Source organism: Bubalus kerabau, chromosome 4 (assembly GCF_029407905.1).
Source record: "Bubalus kerabau isolate K-KA32 ecotype Philippines breed swamp buffalo chromosome 4, PCC_UOA_SB_1v2, whole genome shotgun sequence".
Taxonomy (NCBI): domain Eukaryota; kingdom Metazoa; phylum Chordata; class Mammalia; order Artiodactyla; family Bovidae; genus Bubalus; species Bubalus kerabau.
In genome coordinates, this window is record NC_073627.1 from 85,998,694 (window position 1) to 86,016,680 (window position 17,987).

General features: G+C 43.2%; 1 long non-coding RNA gene across 3 annotated transcripts in view; it reads left to right on the plus strand.

Moving 5' to 3' along the window:
- The window catches only part of LOC129649912 (uncharacterized), an 88,185-nt gene extending 73,703 nt beyond the window's left edge, over nt 1-14,482 (plus strand). For 2 of the 3 annotated variants that reach the window (XR_008713427.1, XR_008713428.1), the window contains 2 exons: nt 9,901-10,038; nt 13,635-14,482. This is a non-coding gene — a long non-coding RNA (uncharacterized LOC129649912). The remainder of the gene's footprint in view (nt 1-9,900; nt 10,039-13,634) is intronic. The other variant, XR_008713429.1, reaches the window with a different exon arrangement.
- The last annotated feature ends 3,505 nt before the right edge of the window (nt 14,483-17,987 follow it).

Here is a 17,987-nt window from a genome sequence, read left to right on the forward strand (position 1 = left end):
TTTTTGTTCTTACTGAACTTAGATCAGAAGTGTCATGGCATCGGTTCATCATGGGTACTTCTTATCCAGAAGGTTATTTTTATTGTAATGAGAGCATAATGAGCAACAGGTTCCATTCAGAAGCAAGAGGTTCTCACCTTTCTTTGTCTGCTACCCAAAACTTTGTCACCCAGTATGTGTGGTTTCCTATCAGTCTGGAGGTTCCTGCTTTTCTTCATCTGCCTATGGACCTACTCTGTTTACAAGACGCATGATTTCCTGCCATCTGGCCCCTCCTCGCACTTCTCTGCTTGGTACATAGCTGCCTGCCTGCTCTGACACCCTCAGTGCGCCCTGCCTCACCCACACACAGTCCACCCTGGCCCCTCGCTGTTCCTTGACTGTGCTCGCACCACAGTTCAGTTCATTTCAGTTCAGTTCCGTTGCTCAGTTGTGTTCAATTCTTTGCGACCCCATGAATCACAGCACACCAGGCCTCCCTGTCCTTCACCAACTCCCGGAGTTCACTCAGACTCAACGTCCATCGAGTCAGTGATGCCATCCAGCCATCCAACCATCTCATCCTCTGTCGTCCCCTTCTCCTCCTGCCCCCAATCCCTCCCAGCATAGAGTCTTTTCCAGTGATTCAGCTCTTTGCATGAGGTGGCCCAAGTACTGGAGTTTCAGCTTTAGCATCATTCCTTCCAAAGAAATCCCAGGGCTGATCTCCTTCAGAATGGACTGGTTGGATCTCCTTGCAGTCCAAGAGACTCTCAAGAGTCTTCTCCAACACCACAGTTCAAAAGCATCAATTCTTCGGCGCTCAGCTTTCTTCACAGTCCAACTCTCACATCCATACATGACCACTGGAAAAACCATAGCCTTGACTAGACGGACCTTTGTTGGCAAAGTAATGTCTCTGCTTTTGAATATGCTATCTAGGTTGGTCATAACTTTCCTTCTGAGGAGTAAGCATCTTTTAATTTCATGGCTGCAGTCACCATCTGCAGTGATTTTGGAGCCCAAAAAATAAAGTCTGACACTGTTTCCACTGTGTGGCTCTCATTACAAGGCCTGGAGAAATATTGACTCTTGTCTGGTGTCACATAGTCTCTTCCTCATTTCTTTTAGGTCACTAGTTAAGTGTCACTTCCCTAGAAAAGTCTTTGCTGAACATCCCATATGAAATACCAACTGAAACCTCTTTTTTTCCATGCCCAGCTTTATTTTTCTTCATGGTGTATCTGACATTGTTATATTTATGTACTTGCTATCTCTGCATACTGAATGTCAGCTCCAGGGGAACAGGGATTTTATTCATTGCTTTATCCCCAGCACCTAGAGTAGTGCCTGACACAGGGCAGATTTGTTTCAAATGAGTGAAAGAATAAATGATCAAGTAGTCAAGGAGGCATGTATGACTTCAGGAGTTCTCTCTTTAGTTGGTACATACTTTCATTCATGTCATCTCTGAGAAAGATCCTCATTTTCGTGGAGTTTATGTTCTAGTGGTAGAGACAGATGGTTTGTACATACTTTAATTTCAGATGTTGGTAAGTGCTCTGAAGAAAATAAAGGCAAGAGGCAGGCAAGAGAGTGGCTGGGCTGGGTGATGGAAATTCTTTTACATGGAGTATTTGGAGAAGTCAGTCTGTTTCAAAAGACGTGGGCAAGTGAAGAATTGAGAAAAGAGCAGGTGTCAGGTCTCTGAGGCTGGAGTAAGTTTAGTGCATTTGAGCTACACTGAGAAATCCAGAGTGGCTGGAGCTTAGAAAATAGGAAAGGAGCCTGGAGTGGCGGGTGGAAGTCTAATCGCTTATTTCTTGCAGTTCCATGGTGTGGAACTTAGATTTCATTGTAAGACTATGGAAACATCCTCCATGGAACCCGGCCAGCAGGGTCCCGGTGGCTCAGGTTTAAGTATCCACTGTGTATACTTGGCCTATAACTCCACTGAACTTGACCTTGACTGTTGGGTCTGAGTCACAGAGTCCAGAGTCTGTTCCCTGGAGAATTTCCTTTCTGAGGGTATGTGATGTCCTATTTTCTATCATCTGGTTTTGCTTATAGCAGGACAGTCCATCACATAAGTTTCAAAATAAATATATTCAACATTGGGAACAGTCAAGGTCCCATTCCCATATTTTCCAGAGGACTTCCTTACCCCCCTGCATGTGTTTTTACATTCTTAGGAGAGGGCTTGCTAGTGGTAAAGAACCCACCTGCCAATGCAGGAGATGGAACAGATGTAGGTTTGATCCCTGGGTTGGGAACATCCCCTGGAGGAGGGCATGGCAACCCACTCCAGTATTCTTGCCTGGAGAATCCCATGGACAGAGGAGCCTGGGGGGCTACAGTCCACAGGGTCTCACAGAGTTGGATGCAACTGAAGCGACTTAGCATATGGCACACAGGAGAGGGCTCCACTTCATTTCTCCCTTAAAACCAATAGTTACGTCAAGGAAGCTAATGATAGATCAAAGTCTAAACTCCAGGCCATGCCCTTGCGCTGCATGCCTGAGTACATCTTCTCTGTCTCTCTCCCTCTCTTAGCTCTCAGTGTCTATCCTTATTCTGCTTTTCTGGTCGAAGACCCTTTTTTAACTTCCCCCATTGTGGGTTTCTTATGTAGGGTTGGTGACATTTGTCTGCTAGTTCAGAAGATTTCCATGGAGCCACTTATAAGAGCTTTTTAGCATGGGACTTGTAGAGATGTACAGTTCATGGAATCTTATTAGGCTTGGAAAAATCTGTAAAGATTCCCACCTTTCAATGTCACTTCTTTAGGAACAGTTTATTGGGGTAATTGGGTGACAAGATACTACCATTGTTTTGCCTGTAAAATATTTTTTAGGCCAGCACTTTAATACTTTTCAGGTGGTTGACCCAAATCCATTGCATTGTAACAAACGGCCCAGGGGAACACAGAGCTGGAGTGGCCTGGGGTTAGTCCAGGATAGTGGGAATTCTTTCAAAATTTGCAGGGGGAAAATACCCTGTCATTTTAAAGAAGATCATTTTCTCTCAAATTTATCCCAAAAGTTACTCTTAAACTTTGATGCCTGCTCCCACTTGTCTGGTAGCAGGCACTAGCAGACGACCAAAGAAATGAACAAGCGGCAAATGAATATTAATGGAAAAATTCTGAAACAGTTGATAATGCTTGGCTTGACAGCTTGTTTCTTTGTGGACATGCGGGTTCCCAGTTCTACATATAGAATTTTTCTCCTAGGAAAATTATTGGTACTTCGCCTGATGGAGTTCACGCCGGTGATATTTTAAGGCGTTCGGCAGAGTGTGGCATTTTGCAAAGAGCATCATTACTTCCAGATTCTTCTTTTCATAATTTGGGAACCATTGAGTTTTAAGGGTCAGCTGAAGTCTCTCTCTTAGAAAGTCTGCAAATAAGTTTCTCTCAGCTACCAGAACCTTAGAATGTTTCTGACTAGTTCTTATTTGTTTTTTAGTTTTTACAATTTTTGTTGGTTTCTTCCATACAACACAAATCAACCATAATTATATATATATATCCCCTCCCTCTTGAGCCTCCCTCCTTTCCCCCAACCCACCCCTCTGGGTCATCGCAGACCTCCAGACTGGGCTCCCTGTGTTATGCAGCAGCTTCTCACCGACTCTCCATTCTGCATATGATAATGTATACATGTTGATGCAACTTTTTCCATCCGTCCTACTCACTGTGTCCCCACTGTATCCACGAGTCCATGTTCTACATCTGCATCTCCATTCCTTCCCTGCAAACAGGTTCATCAGTACCATTTTTCTGGATTCCATATATATATATATGTGTGTGTGTGTGAGTGTGTGTTAATATACTGTATTTGTTTTTCTCTTTCTGACTGATTTCACTTTGTTTAACAGGCTCTAGGTTCATCCACCTCACTAGAACTGACTCCAATTTGTTCTTTTTAATGGCTGAGTAATATTCCATTGTATATATGTACCACAGCTTCTTTATCTGTTCATCTGTCAATGGGCATCTAGGTTACTCTCATGTCCTGGCTATTGTAAATAGAGTTACTATGAACATTGGAATACATGTGTCTTTTAGAATTGTCGTTTTCTTAGGGTATATGCCTAGTAGTGGGGTTGCTGGGTCATATGGTAGATTTATTCCTAGTTTTTTGAGGAATCTCCATACTGTTTTCCATAATGGCTGTATCTGTTTACACTCCCACCAACAGTGTAGGAGGGTTCCCTTTTCTCCACACCCTCTCCAGCATTTATTGTTTGTAGATTTATTGATCATGGCCATTCTGACTGGTATGAGATGATACCTTATTGTAGTTTTGATTTGCATTTCTCTAACAATACTTTGGTCACCTCATGCAAAGAGTTGACTCATTGGAAAAGACCCTGATGCTGGGAGGGATTGGGGGCAGGAGGAGAAGGGACCACAGAGAATGAGATGGCTGGATGGCATCACCAACCTGATGGACATGAGTTTGAGTAAACTCCGGGAGTTGGTGATGGACAGGGAGGCCTGGCATGCTGCAGTTCATCTGGTCACAAAGAGTCGGACACAACTGAGCGACTGAACTGAACTGAATAATTTGTTTTGTTGAACATTTTTTTTTTGCGGGGGGCGGGGGGGGCAGCCATCTGTATGTCTGACCAGTTTTAAAAGGCTATGTGAAGATGTGACCACTTAGGGTATTCAGGGTGGAAGTTTCAAGTTCTTGTACTAATTTATTCAGCAAACATGGCCTACTGTGTTGTGCTGAGTTATTTTTGTTGTCAGCTCGAAATCAACATCCTTCCGCATCTAAGGTCTTACAGAAGAGAAGCTGGGAGTCATATTTCCCAGGATCCCCTTCCCTAAGTGATTCCTAGTTAGAGTCTGCCAATGAGAGCCACTCACATGAGATTTAGAAAGTGGATAGAAAAACAAAAGGCCATTACACTCCAGAGGCAGTTCAGGCAGATGTGTGGACAGCTAGCAGACTCAAGGCTTGCAGAATCTTCTGGCAAGCACCTGTGAATTACCTGCTTTGTGCTCTAGGCAGTGGGGATGATCAGTGTGGCTGTTTCTGAGTCCTTGGTTCCCTGTCACCAGCCTAGACCGTTGTGTCTTCTAGGGAGCTTCTTCTAGGTTCTTGGTGCTTGCAGCAGCTTCTTGGCGCTTGCAGCAGCTTCCTGGGAAGCTGTTGTTTTCCTGCAGCAGGTGGAGGTCTTCATTGCCGGCTTCTGTATTCTTTGCTGCCCTAGCCCTGAGGCCGAATCTGGCCTCTATACCCTGACACCAAATTAAATCTCAGGGACAGAGTTTTGGGTGAAGTTGAAAAGAATAGCTACCAGGGCTTCCCTGGTGGCTCAGATGGGAAAGAATCTGCCTGCAATGCAGGAGACTGGGGTTTGATCCCTGGGTTGGGAAGATCCCCTGGGAAAGAGATAGGCTACCCACTCCAGTATTGCCTGGAGAAGAATTCTATGGACAGAGGAGCCTAGCGGACTACAGTCTACAGGGTCCCAAAGAGTTGGACACTACTGAACGAATAACACATACACACACAGAAAAGAATAGCTTTGTTGTTTTGCCAGACAAAGGGGACCCAGCAGGCTAATGACCAGAAAACAAATGTCCCATCTTGGAGGGGGTAGTGAGAAGTTTTATAGTAGTGGTTCAAAGAAGATGTGGTCAGCTCATGGACATTCTTTTGATTAGTTGGTGGTGAGGTAAGTGGGAGTCAGCAGCATCAACCTTCCCGTTTCAACCTGTCCGGATCTCTGTGCTTGTGGGCAGCACCTGGTGGGGGAGCTTCAATATTTGTGGAACAGCTCACAGTTATTGTTATATCCCTTGAGGGGGAACTGTCTCTGAGGCTACACTATTGTTTCTTTTGACTGTTCCTCCACATCCCCTCCCTTCCCTAATTAGTAACTATTTGAACCTGCTCTTGGAACATAGGGAAGGCCTTGGAGGCTAAATGAAGCCTATTTCCTGTAATCAAGAAGTGGGGGGACACAGAAGCCCTTCTGTGGCCTGGAGCTCCACAGGGTCCTGCTTGATATGAGCCCGTTCAGTGACAGTGCAAGCCTCCGAATCTCTGGATTCAAACCCCTCATGTCTGGAACACTTAAAGGTTGGATGTTTAGACACTGGGGTGTGGGCTTGGTTCTGTTAGCTAGTTTGACTACAGCTTCCATGGTCCCATAGGATGTCATCAGATGGGTCCAATTTCCTCTTTTAATGTGCTCCCTGGTTGCCTGGTGGTTAGGATTTGGCATCTTATTCTTCAGCCAGCCCAGTAATCCCCCTTGATAGCACCATCTTTCTGAAAGACAGTATCTCTCTATCACGTAAATGTCAGAGGACTTGAGAAGACACTAATCTGCTCAGATTTGACATCCTTGGCCTCATCAAACCCTCCTTGAACCTGTTAACATTTTCAGCATTACCAACGCTAAGGAAATAATTCCACTTGTCTTCTTTTATTTTTCCTTATAACTCAAATTTAATGTAAGACTTGGCTGGTGTCACCCTAACAGTTCTTTCAAGACTCACCAGATTAAACATATGAGGCATGGCAAAATCAAGCTTTTCCAGGGAATATCCCCTCGCCCAATATCTGTGTCAGTTATTGGGCTTAAACTTGATTGGGGAAGGGTGCTGAAGCAGAGATGGTATTCCTACTTCTTTCACGTTAGCTCAACATGCACTTGACTGTATAAAAATATTTTCATCTTAGCTATTTCACAGAGCAAAAGCAGCAGAGAAGTTCAAACAAAACATTTTAAAACAGATATGGAAATAGAATGTTATGTAGCTTGAGTGTTTAATAGATACAGGTGCAGAGAGCAAGCTGGGTCAGTTTCCACCGTTGATTAGTCTTGCTGAATGGACCAAAATCTCTTTAGATTAGAGAAATTAAATCAGCATCAGAATGGGCCTGGATACTGGCATTTGACTCTGTGACTAACCACCTCCCTCGTCTGATCAATATACTCCTGTTGAGTGTTAAAATGTTCAGTCCAGTAACGTTATTGGGAACATCTCCAGGGCTGATATCGCACTGCTGTACCACCTTCATGGCCCTACCAGTTTCTAAAATATTGAAATACTTTCTTACTCGAGGGTGCAGTCACTGTCCTGAGCTCTCCCATTGCACCCCACCATCCTGCCACATTTCTCCATAATTCAGCAGTCTGTAGTTTCATGATGTCTGCCACAGCATGGGAGCTTCCAGGATCTCATTGTTTGACACCTGTTTCGTATTGCAATTGAAGAGTTGAAATCTCAGACAATGATCTAATTTTCTTCGCACTGTCTCCTACTCCCACCAGTGAACAGCCTATCAATAACATATGTTTCATGAAATCATATCTACTGCTGGTTGAAAACAACCAGAGACAGACTCCACAAGAGGCTTTTAATAGCCTGGTTAGTTACTACCTGGATCAGAGAATAAAACCTCAAATAAGAGTCCCTTAGATTCTTTGGTGTTGCAGAGAGTGAAACTGTAGAGGTGGGTCATCTCTCTGGTTCTGTTACCAGACCCCAACAGGGCACGCAGAGCAGTCAGCATGGGCCAGGGGTAAAGATGACCCTCAAAACTTCAGGCCACAGAGAGGAAAGGAAGGGACATACTTGGTCCTCAAAGTCTTCTGGGTGCTCAGATGATTTATCCCCAAGGTGGACTTCCAGTGTGTGGGGAGAAGACGTTGGCTTTGTTGTGATGGACCTGCTCTCAGTACTGATCTGGCCACTTTAGTTTCTGTGACTGTGGGCACTTTAGTCCCATTGGATCTGCATGGACTCATTTCAGAATAGGGGGAATTCACAGGATGGTTGTGGGGGTCAAATGAGTTAAGGTGTGTATGCAAAACACATAACACTCAATTTATAACTGAAACAAAAACTGCAAAACAAGCAACTTGCTCTTCAGTTTTTTTATTCTAGGCAATGTGAAGAGAGGACTGGGAAGACGATCCTGACGTGAGGCACTCTTTATGTTGTGTTGCCTGTTTCTGTGATGGCCTTTGTAATGTATGGGCATATTGACTGAGGGCCTTCACGTGTTGAAAAGGTCATGTCCCAGGAGAAAGGAAATGAGACCCAATGTTTTGCCTTGTCACTTCTAGAAAGAGATGGTCAGGGAGAGAATGGACCTCCTGTTCCTATCCTGCAGCCTGCTAATCCTGAGAAATGACCTCCTTGGAAATTGTTCTAGGCTTCCCTGGTTTCCTGAATGCAGCTGAATACTCCACAGTGCCACAGGGACACGCACTAAGGCTAGTGCAAGCTTACCAAGTTGCCACCCGAGCAAGCTCTTCCTTGAATGTTGACTCCTATCCCCATCCCCCAGGGTGTATTGTATGGACTGTGGGAACCAGCAATGGTAGACAATGCCCTTTTAACAGTAAAGGCTGCGTCATAGGTTATTCTCAGTACCTCTTGAGCAATGAAGTTCATTTTCTATGTTTTAATCTTTGGTGTGCTTAGTTGCTTCAGTTATCTGACTCTCTGCAACCCTATGGACAGTAGCCCCCAGGCTCCTCTGTCCATGGGATTCTCCAGGCAAGAATACTGGAGTAGATTGCCATGCCCTCCTCTAGGGGATCTTCCTGACCCAGAGATCTAACCCACTTTCCTGTGGCTTGTGCATTGCAGGTGGATTCTTTACCACTGAGCCACCAGGGAAGCCTCTTTAATCTTTGGAGTATAAGATTATTATCTTTAAAGTGAATGTGACAAATAGGAGTAAACTCACATACCAGCACAGATTGCTTGATAGAGAAGCTGCTGCTTTATTGTGCTTTATCAGGATTCTAAGGCTACAATCCATGCCTTGATTGATTAGCAATGTCTGTAATGGATATGGGAAGGGTTGATGGCAGTGTGCCCATAATGCATTTGCCAATCCTATTTTACAGTCTTTTTTATTCTTGTGCAAACAATAACCTTTTTTTAAGGTACAAAATAGCAGACTGAATGGCTTAGAGGAGCTTTTCTTAGAAAAGTGATAAAACATAAACTAAAGAGATACTCATCCTTACCTAAGCAGAGTGTTTTATGATTTCAAATTGGAGGGTTCATTGTTATGTGTGCAAGATGGATTTTCTTGGTGCTTATGTCTACATGCAATGAAAAGGAAAACTTGTGTGTTTAAGTGTACATAATCAATGTCCTAGCTTTTACCTCTGCCTGCTAAAGTTAAGGTTTATACGCTTCAAGTTTTCAATCAAGTTTTTACTTTCCTTGGGGGGTGTTTGCAACAGTATTCTCTCCCATAGTGGGACACATCCATTTCTCCCTTTTCTCTCCTGACCCTCATCTTGCTGATGTCTGGGAAGCCACTTGATGGTGTCGTGCTGCTCCAGGTACCCATGGAAAAAGTTTGATGTCAGTGCCAAGGATGCCATCTACAGATGCTCTGAAACCATAAATCTTTGCGGGCTTGTGGCAGTTGCTATTCAGTGACGGGATGGACACATTTCACATTCTGGGCACTAAGGCAGCAGCATTTCACGTAGTGAATATACAGCTTCTGCACTGCAGCCCTTGTCTGCAGAGGGCTCACATGGCAGACTAGGTGGGGTCCAGAAGCTGCACTAAGCTCCCATTCCATCTCCCCCAGGTGTATCCCTGGTGCTTCTTGCAACACAGCTTCTAAAGATTGCCAGTTGGGGGGCTGGTCTCCTTGGGACATTAGCAAGAGTCCAGTCTCCTTGGACACCTGAGTTCTTAGATAGTTTGGGCCATGAATATTCCAGTGATTTCAGGTGTTCTCTCTAATTCCTGACTGCTATTTTACTTAGAAGTAAAATGTAGTTTTTACTACAGGACTACCTGAAGTAGTTGGTATTTGGAGGAAATATGTGACAGACATACTCTTCTTTCATATTTCACTATATTCCCTTTTGTTAATGTCTATCATTTTTAAATTTCATTTATTCATTCAGTATTTACTGCACTGCTTGGTTGTACCAGGGAATTAATACTGAATCCTGAACTGATGAATATGAATACTACAAGCCTGGTCTTCACAGCCTTCACAATTTTAGGAAGAAGGGAAGACATATGAAACGGAAATTCTGTTGGTGAGTGCAAAATGAAACATTGAAGCATTTAAGCCTAGAGAATAGTACTGGGGAGGAAAAGATTAATCCCAGGCAGATGAGGGGGAATAGATGGTATTTCTGACTTTATTTTTGCCACTCAACCCCAGACAGCAGTCTTCTGGGCTTATGTTGACTCTGTCCAGCTCATAGAGACAACATTAGCAAAGCACCAGGCTGCCAGTATGGTTTAAAAACGAAAACAAATTTAACACCCTGAGCTGCAGGAAATCTGAATTGAGAACTGCTAGGGAGAGCTGCCTTGGCATAAGCTGTGTGGCATCTTGAAATGGAGTAGGTTTTGAGGCCAAGATTTATGTTCAACAGCTAATACTTTAGAGACAACAGTTATGTATACAGAGGCTCCTGTTTGTCCTTTACAGATGCAAATAAGAGTTGCATCTGTAACCCAGGCTTTATTTATTTACTTTTTTAGCCGCTGACATTACTATGAAAGGAGAGCATCAGGTCAAACCAAAGTAGGAGGTCGTTCTACTCACTCCATTGCAGGACTGAAATAAAAGGAAGGAAGACTGTGCAAGTCATTCACCACATCGCCCCTAACTGTAGGGGTTGGTTAGCTGTAAATGTCAATAGTCCTAACAAGGACTGTGGAGTAATTTGTTAAATAACCGAGTGAGCATGCCACTCGGAAGCCCGCCGGATGAGAGCGCGGCATCAATTAGAGACAAAGGGAACCGCTAGCTTTTCTCTGCATCAAGTGGGCCCTCGGAGGCTTGGAACTAGCTAGTCCAGAAAAATCAAGAGGAAGCAGAAGGAAGGAATGGGGGAAGGAGGCAGCAACTCGGCCTCCTTGAAATGTGAGGGGCGATAAAGAAAGAGCGCCCTTGCTCACATTGAGAAAACATGACCAGAGTGGAGCCTGGAAAGAAAGCCCCGCAGCCCCCAGGGACACGGGCAGAGAGCGTCTGCCAACAGACTGAGTGACCAGCCTCACCATCTGCTTCCACACGTCGCTCCCCAACAATAGGGACTTGTGCGGACCTTCTGCCCCTCCCCTCCCCCACCGTGAGCACTCATTTAAATGAGGCTGGGTAGGGGGCGGGGAGCCGCTGCTGGCGCTGTGATCGTTCGCATCCTGGGAGCCCGTCCAGCATCCCCAACAGAAGGCCCTGGGGTGAGAGGTTAGACTCTCAGCTGCCCGGAGAGATGATTACCGAGCTGCTCCCAAACGAAGCTGCTTCACCGCTGGTGCTTGGGCATGTGTGGGGGTAATTGTGCTTGAATACTTAATGCTTGATTGACTTGGCTGTTTTGTGTTTGACCATATTTTGAAATGCGATCTCACTGTTGGGGTGGCAATTAGCATCAAGCCCACAGGGTTGGAAAGAGTGAAACGGAGTTGCTTCTGTGGTGATGTCTGCTTCTTTCCTGGAATCAGCGCAGAAAACTGAGTGTTCTGCTGGGGCTCATTTGCCTATATTTGGATCATCTGGAATTTTGATCCTAAAGAGGAAATCTTTTAATCTGAACTTCAGTGTCGCTGCCAACTTTGATCTTTACATCTTTGGTTACAGCTGAGTTTTACATCCATTCCAAGGGACCTTTGTTCCCTGTGCAGCCATGGGAGAAGAGAATAGGAGAGGAGAGGTCATGGCTGAGAACAGGAAAAATTCATGCCAAGTAGGAGAAAGGCTAGGGCTGAATGTGAGTGATAAGTTAGTTATGACACAGAATCCAGAATTTCAAGATGACGGTTAGCTAAGTAGCTCTGGTGCCCTGTCTGGTTCAGTTCCTTGAGGATATGTCTTAATTATCTTTGTATCTCTAGCACCTTGCACAAGGCCTGGCTTTTAGTAGGTATTTAGTATTTATATTTCTGGAACATGTATATTAAAGCCAGCACAACTTCTAGGAAAAAAGAGAAGGGCAATCAGCTAATGTTTAAAAATCTTTTTAATTTCATTTTCAAATGGTGAACTTACGCATCCCTCAGGCTGTGTCTCACATTATTGGAATAAAGTGTTCCAGTTAAAAGTTACCAGAGGCTGGCAATGGATCTCACAGATTCAAGGTCACTTCGGGGATATTTGAAATTGCTGACTCCCTATAATAAAGGATGGGCCAGGTTTCTGTTCATTTAATCTCATTAAAAGTAGCACAAGCAGGTACTGATTTATTTGAAGAGAAGTAATCTGCCTGCAATGCTGGAGACACGGGAGATGCAAGTTTGATCCCTGGGTCAGAAAGATCCCCTGGAGGAGGAAATGGTAACTCATTGCAGTATTCTTGCCTGAAGAATCCCATGGACACAGGAGCCTGGTGGGCTACAGTCCAGTGGGTCGCAAAGCGTTGGACACAACTGAGCACCTGAGGACACAGACACAAGAGGGAAGTTAACTATGGATTAGCCAGATGACTTAGTGTGTATCACTAATTCCATAAATGAAGGCATCACAACCCATTGTTAAGTTTTATAAGAAAAATGAGAACAAGTACTGATGAAGATTACGAAACCTAAGTGACAGGTCTTATAAAACAATTCCAGAAGTACAGAAAAGTGTGGTGGATGTCTAAGACCAAATATTAATAATAGGTGTGCAGTCGAAATTTCTGAGAAGTCAATCTTAGCAAAATGAAAGGGTTTGATGACTTTGGCTCAGTGGTGTCCACAAACCTGTGATACACAAACTCAATTTATTTGTAAATTGATCATTAATGTCCCTTGGTCAAGGCACAACTCCTATGTTGTCCTTGTTCTCAGTTAAAAATGAAGAATGATTCTTGGATTTGCATTTTTTCTGTGTTCTTACTAAAGACTTCTTCCTGTCCTTCATGTTAAACAACTCTTTTAAAATTAGTTATTTATACTTATTTTGTCTTTGTTTCCTCATCTGGAGAATGGGAATTTTAATAGTATCTACTTTATAAAATTATTGTAAGGATTAAATTAAATCATATGTGTAAGATATTTATAATTGTGCCTGGCACTTAGTGTTTGCTCATATATATTTCCATTGACAATATTTGCAGTTATTAATTTGAGAATCTTCTTTGTTGAGGATATAGTCTCATTCATACTCCTTTTCTGTTTTAAGTATGCATGACTCTGTTTAAGAAGACTATAGACTTCTGCAAAAGATAGTGCAGACAAACTTATTATAGTAAATACTTTTGTAAGGTCACATAATGAAGTATAATAATTTTCAGTCACTGCCCTAAATTTGAAATTCTAATTATATAATTATCATAAATTTTTAGCAGCTGGGGAGTCTGAGTTAAGTATTAAACAAGGCTAAGTATTTTAGTGCATTACATAAGGCAGAGTAGAGTAGTGAATAAGCAAGTGAGCTTGAATCTGGCTATTCTGGTTATTAACCTCTTTGAAACTTGAGATTTTTATCTTTTAATAAAGTAATAATATCTATCTCACAAAATTGAAGAAAAGATGAAATAAGATAATATATGTAAAGGACTTAGTACAATGCTTGGCCTATATAGAGAGGACCCAATAATTGAATAAGTGATAAGCATAATTATTATAGTAATTCTTATTATAGCTATGATCACCATTTTCTGTTACAAAAGTTAGAAGATGGGCCTTTTACTCCTCACAGGGAAACTCATGGAGGACAGTTTGGCGTCTCAGAGGGTATACTGTGGTCTGTTGCAAAGAAACCAGAGGACATGGACTGAAGTTCTCAAAATGCATGGCAGGCTTCCAGGTCCCTCTTGGGAGGCTCTACAACACTGAGTTGACTTTGCTACTGTAGGAACCAAGGATTACCTCCTCCTTCGTTGCTCTCTCTCTGCTCCCCACAGCTGTTGTCATAATAGAGGTATCATTGTCTTTCTTCCCTATATGTGCAGCAATTTTATTTGCATTATTTTTAATCACTATTGAAAATCTGATCTGTAATCTAGATGTTACCCAGTTTACAGCTGTATAAAAGTCACTAGCTGGTGGGTAGCAGAACCAAGGATTCAACCTGGGTCTTTCTGGCCACTGAGCCTGCCCTTTTTCCATTGTCCTCTGGCCTCGTTTACCACTTTAGCACTATCTCCAACTCTAATCTTAACAAAGGTCTCTAAAAACATTTATAAAGAAATATTCTTGAGGATAATTTTTTTCTCAACTTGAGATGTGTTTTTCTTCCTCCCCTACAGAGTACAAAATTATGAGAATCCACACATATACACACTTGTGAAACTGCAGTGCGAGTCACTACTCTTGAGTGATATTACATATAGTTTGGCTGCAAGAAAATTAAACCCTGTCAAGAAATAGTTCCCAAGACCAGTAACTTGTGGGGAAAGAAAGGAAGAAAGAAAGTGAAGTCCCTCAGTTGTGTCTGACTTTTTGAGACCCCATGGACTGTAGCCTATGAGACTCCTCTGGCCATGGAATTTTCCAGGCAAAAGTGCTGGAGTGGGTTGCCATTTCCTTTGTGGGGAGGGGATGTATAAAAACAGATGCCAAAAAAAAAGAGTGAAGAAAATAAAGCCTCCCAATCCCAGAGAATAAATAAGTATAATATATATAATATTTAGTTCAGTGTTCTGAAAAGGTTGAGACATATTCAAGGTCAGTCACACAGTAAATCAGTAATGGAATCATATCCAGCCTTTGGACATTCATTCCAGTACTTTTTCATGATTCTACTTTTTCCTCTGCAGCTTCTCAGGTATCAGGAGAGAAAAACTTTTTAATCAAAATGAATGGTGGAGGAAAAAGTGTTTAAGACACTCCAGGAATAGTGTTAACTGTAGAGGGAGGGTCTGTAAGTTGTGAGCCCTTTTGAGGTTGCCTACATCCTTGAATCCATGTATCGCGCATATGTATCGTGCATACACAGCATCTTTCGCTCCAGGCCTCCTCTCAGTCCTGAGCATATACTCCATGGACGTGTTGCAAGGACCATTCGTTCCAAAGAACACCTGCAGGGGCAACTTACGACGGAGCAAAATGTGTCTCTGTCAACATCCCCCTTTCCCTCTCATGCCCTCTAACTCCTTTTGATATACGTACGAGCCCTCTTACAGCCCCCCAAATCCTCTTTGTATGTTTTATTACCAAACATTTTGTTCTGATGTGTTAACTTTTATACAATTCTGCAAAAAATTATCTGCTGATAGTAATCACTTGTATTTGTGTAACTCATTGTATTAAGTACCATCATATGCACTGTTTTATTTTTCTTGTTAACTGCCAAGTGGAACAGACAGGTAGGTTATCCACATTTTACAAACAGTAATAATACAGGGCTGCTGCTGCTGCTGCTGCTAAGTCGCTTCAGTCGTGTCCGACTTTGCGCGACCCCATAGATGGCAGCCCACCAGGCTCTGCCATCCCTGGGATTCTCCAGGCAAGAACACTGGAGTGGGTTGCCATTTCCTTCTCCAATGCATGAAAGTGAAAAGTGAAAGTGAAGTCACTCAGCCGTGTCCGACTCTTCGCGACCCCATGGACTGCAGCCTACCAGGCTCCTCCATCCATGGGATTTTCCAGGCAAGAGTACTGTAGTGGGGTGCCATCACCTTCTCCAAATACAGGGCTGGAGGGGTTAAAAGACTTGCCCAAAGTCACACTGGGCAGTGAGCAGTGGTGTCAGATGGACCTGGTGTTTTCTGAGTCCTAACGGCATTCATCACAGAGCAGCATTTCCTCATTGAGTAGTTTCACGTTGAGAGAAGACGTACCTGATGATGGAAAGGTGTTTAATGCAGAAAGACTCTGACTGTGTAATTTCAGGTTTTATGGCAGCAATTAGCCAAAGGTATACTTTGGTAGCACCTCTTGATTTATACCATGGAAGCCAAAATCTTAAGGAAGATCATCAGAAGCATTTCTCCCTCTGAAGTCTTATCCCGTGGTAAGCATTTGACAAATACTTTTATTCAGAAAAGAAGTACACTTTTATATGTCAGAGGTAAACAAAAGTCAGTACCAAGGCAAAATACTCAGGATTTCTTTTATTTACTATGTTCTAGAGCTACTGGGCTTCCCTAGTAGCTCAGCTGGTAAAGAATCTGCCTGCAATGCAGGAGACCCTGGTTTGATTCCTGGGTTGGGACGATCCCCTGGAGAAGGGATAGGCTACCCACTCCAGTATTCTTGGGCTTCCCTGGTGGCTCAGATGGTAAAGAATCCACCTGCAATGCGGGAGACCTGGGTTCGATCCCTGAGTGACGAAGATTCCCTGGGGGAGGGCATGGCAACCTACTCCAGTATTCTTGCCTGGAGAATCCCCATGGACACAGGAGCCTGGCAGGCTACAGTCCATGGGGTTGCAAAGAGTTGGACATGCCTGAGCAACTAAGCACAGCACAGAGCATCTTAATTAGAGGTTTTTAAGTTTTGAGAGAGATGTTAAGCAGATAAATACAGGGCATGAAATTTGTAGGAAATTGGTGAGTAGCTAACATGACAATGGAATTCATTACTGGGCATATGTTGTGCATTTACTGCTTCAAAAACTGAGGAATTTCCCAGGTGAAATCTAAAACTGGCCCCTATACATGGAGGGCAAGGAGAGAGAAGAGAAAGGCAAATCACTCCAGAATGGTAGGTGGAGGTTTAATAAGCAAGGCAACTTACACACGAGGCTTGTCTTGGGCAGTCACAAGACAGGGCAATCTTGTCCACCTGCCAGAATCTTAAAAGTTTACATGGAGGCTTTAACTGCTTCAGTTGCTATGCAGTTCATATGGTCTTAAAAACACCTCACTCTCTCTAGACTATGTCCTTGAAACTCCTAGAGTGGGAATGGTGGGCAGAGGGTCCATTCCAAGGATGGGAGGTTGTAAGGAGCCTCCAATTTCCCACATCTAACTTGCTGTTCAACTGGTGGTCACATCCCCTTGATGAACTTCTGCAACAGCATCACGTTGGCTATGGGTTCTTTAGAAGATTCAGTTGCATAATAATGTCTTTAGAAAATGAAGACCAGAACTATAAATACTTTCAATTGGATACAGTATTCTTATGGTTAAGGAGCAAACAACTAGTGTATCTCCAGCAGAAAAGGTGCCAGTTATATAAACTTAGTAACTTAAGAGACAATGTGGTTGATAATAATTGTTTTTTTAATTTGTCCAAAGGGAATTTGTAATTTCTATGAAGCGTTTTTATAAATGGTTGCTTTAAAATCCTTGTAGATAATTCCAGTATCTGATTAATTTCCAGTGTTGGTGACTAGAGTTTTCAGTTCAGTTCAGTCGCTCAGATGTGTCCAACTCTTTGCAACCCCATGGACTGCAGCACGCCAGGCCTCCCTGTCTATCACCAACACCTGAAATCTATTCAAACTCATGTCCATTGAGTCGGTGATGCCATCCAACCATCTCATCCTCTGTCATCCCCTTCTCCTCCTGCCCTCAACCTTTCCCAGCATCGGGGTCTTTTCAAATGAGTCAGTTCTTTGCATCAGGTGGCCAAAGGATTGGAGTTTACCTTCAGCATCAGTCCTTCTAATGAATATTCAGGACTGATCTCCTTTAGGATGGACTGGTTGGATCTCCTTGCAGTCCAAGGGACTCTCAAGAGTCTTCTCTACATCACAGTTCAAAAGCATCAGTTCTTTGGTGCTCAGCTTTCTTTATAGTCCAACTCTCACATCCGTATATGACTACTAGAAAAACGATAGCTATGACTAGATGCACCTTTGTTAGCAAAGTAATGTCTCTGCTTTTTAATATGCTGTCTAGCTTGGTCATAACTTTTCTTCCAAGGAGCAAGCGTCTTTTAATTTGATTGCTGCAATCACCATCTACAGTGATTTTAGAGCCCAAGAAAATAAGGTCTGACACTGTTTCCCCATCTATTTGCCATGAAGTGATGGGACCAGATGCTATGATCTTCGTTTTCTGAATGATGAGTCTGAAGCCAACTTTTTCAGTCTCCTCTTTCACTTTCATCATAGGTTCTTTAGTTCTTCACTTTCTGCCATAAGGGTGGTGTCATCTGCATA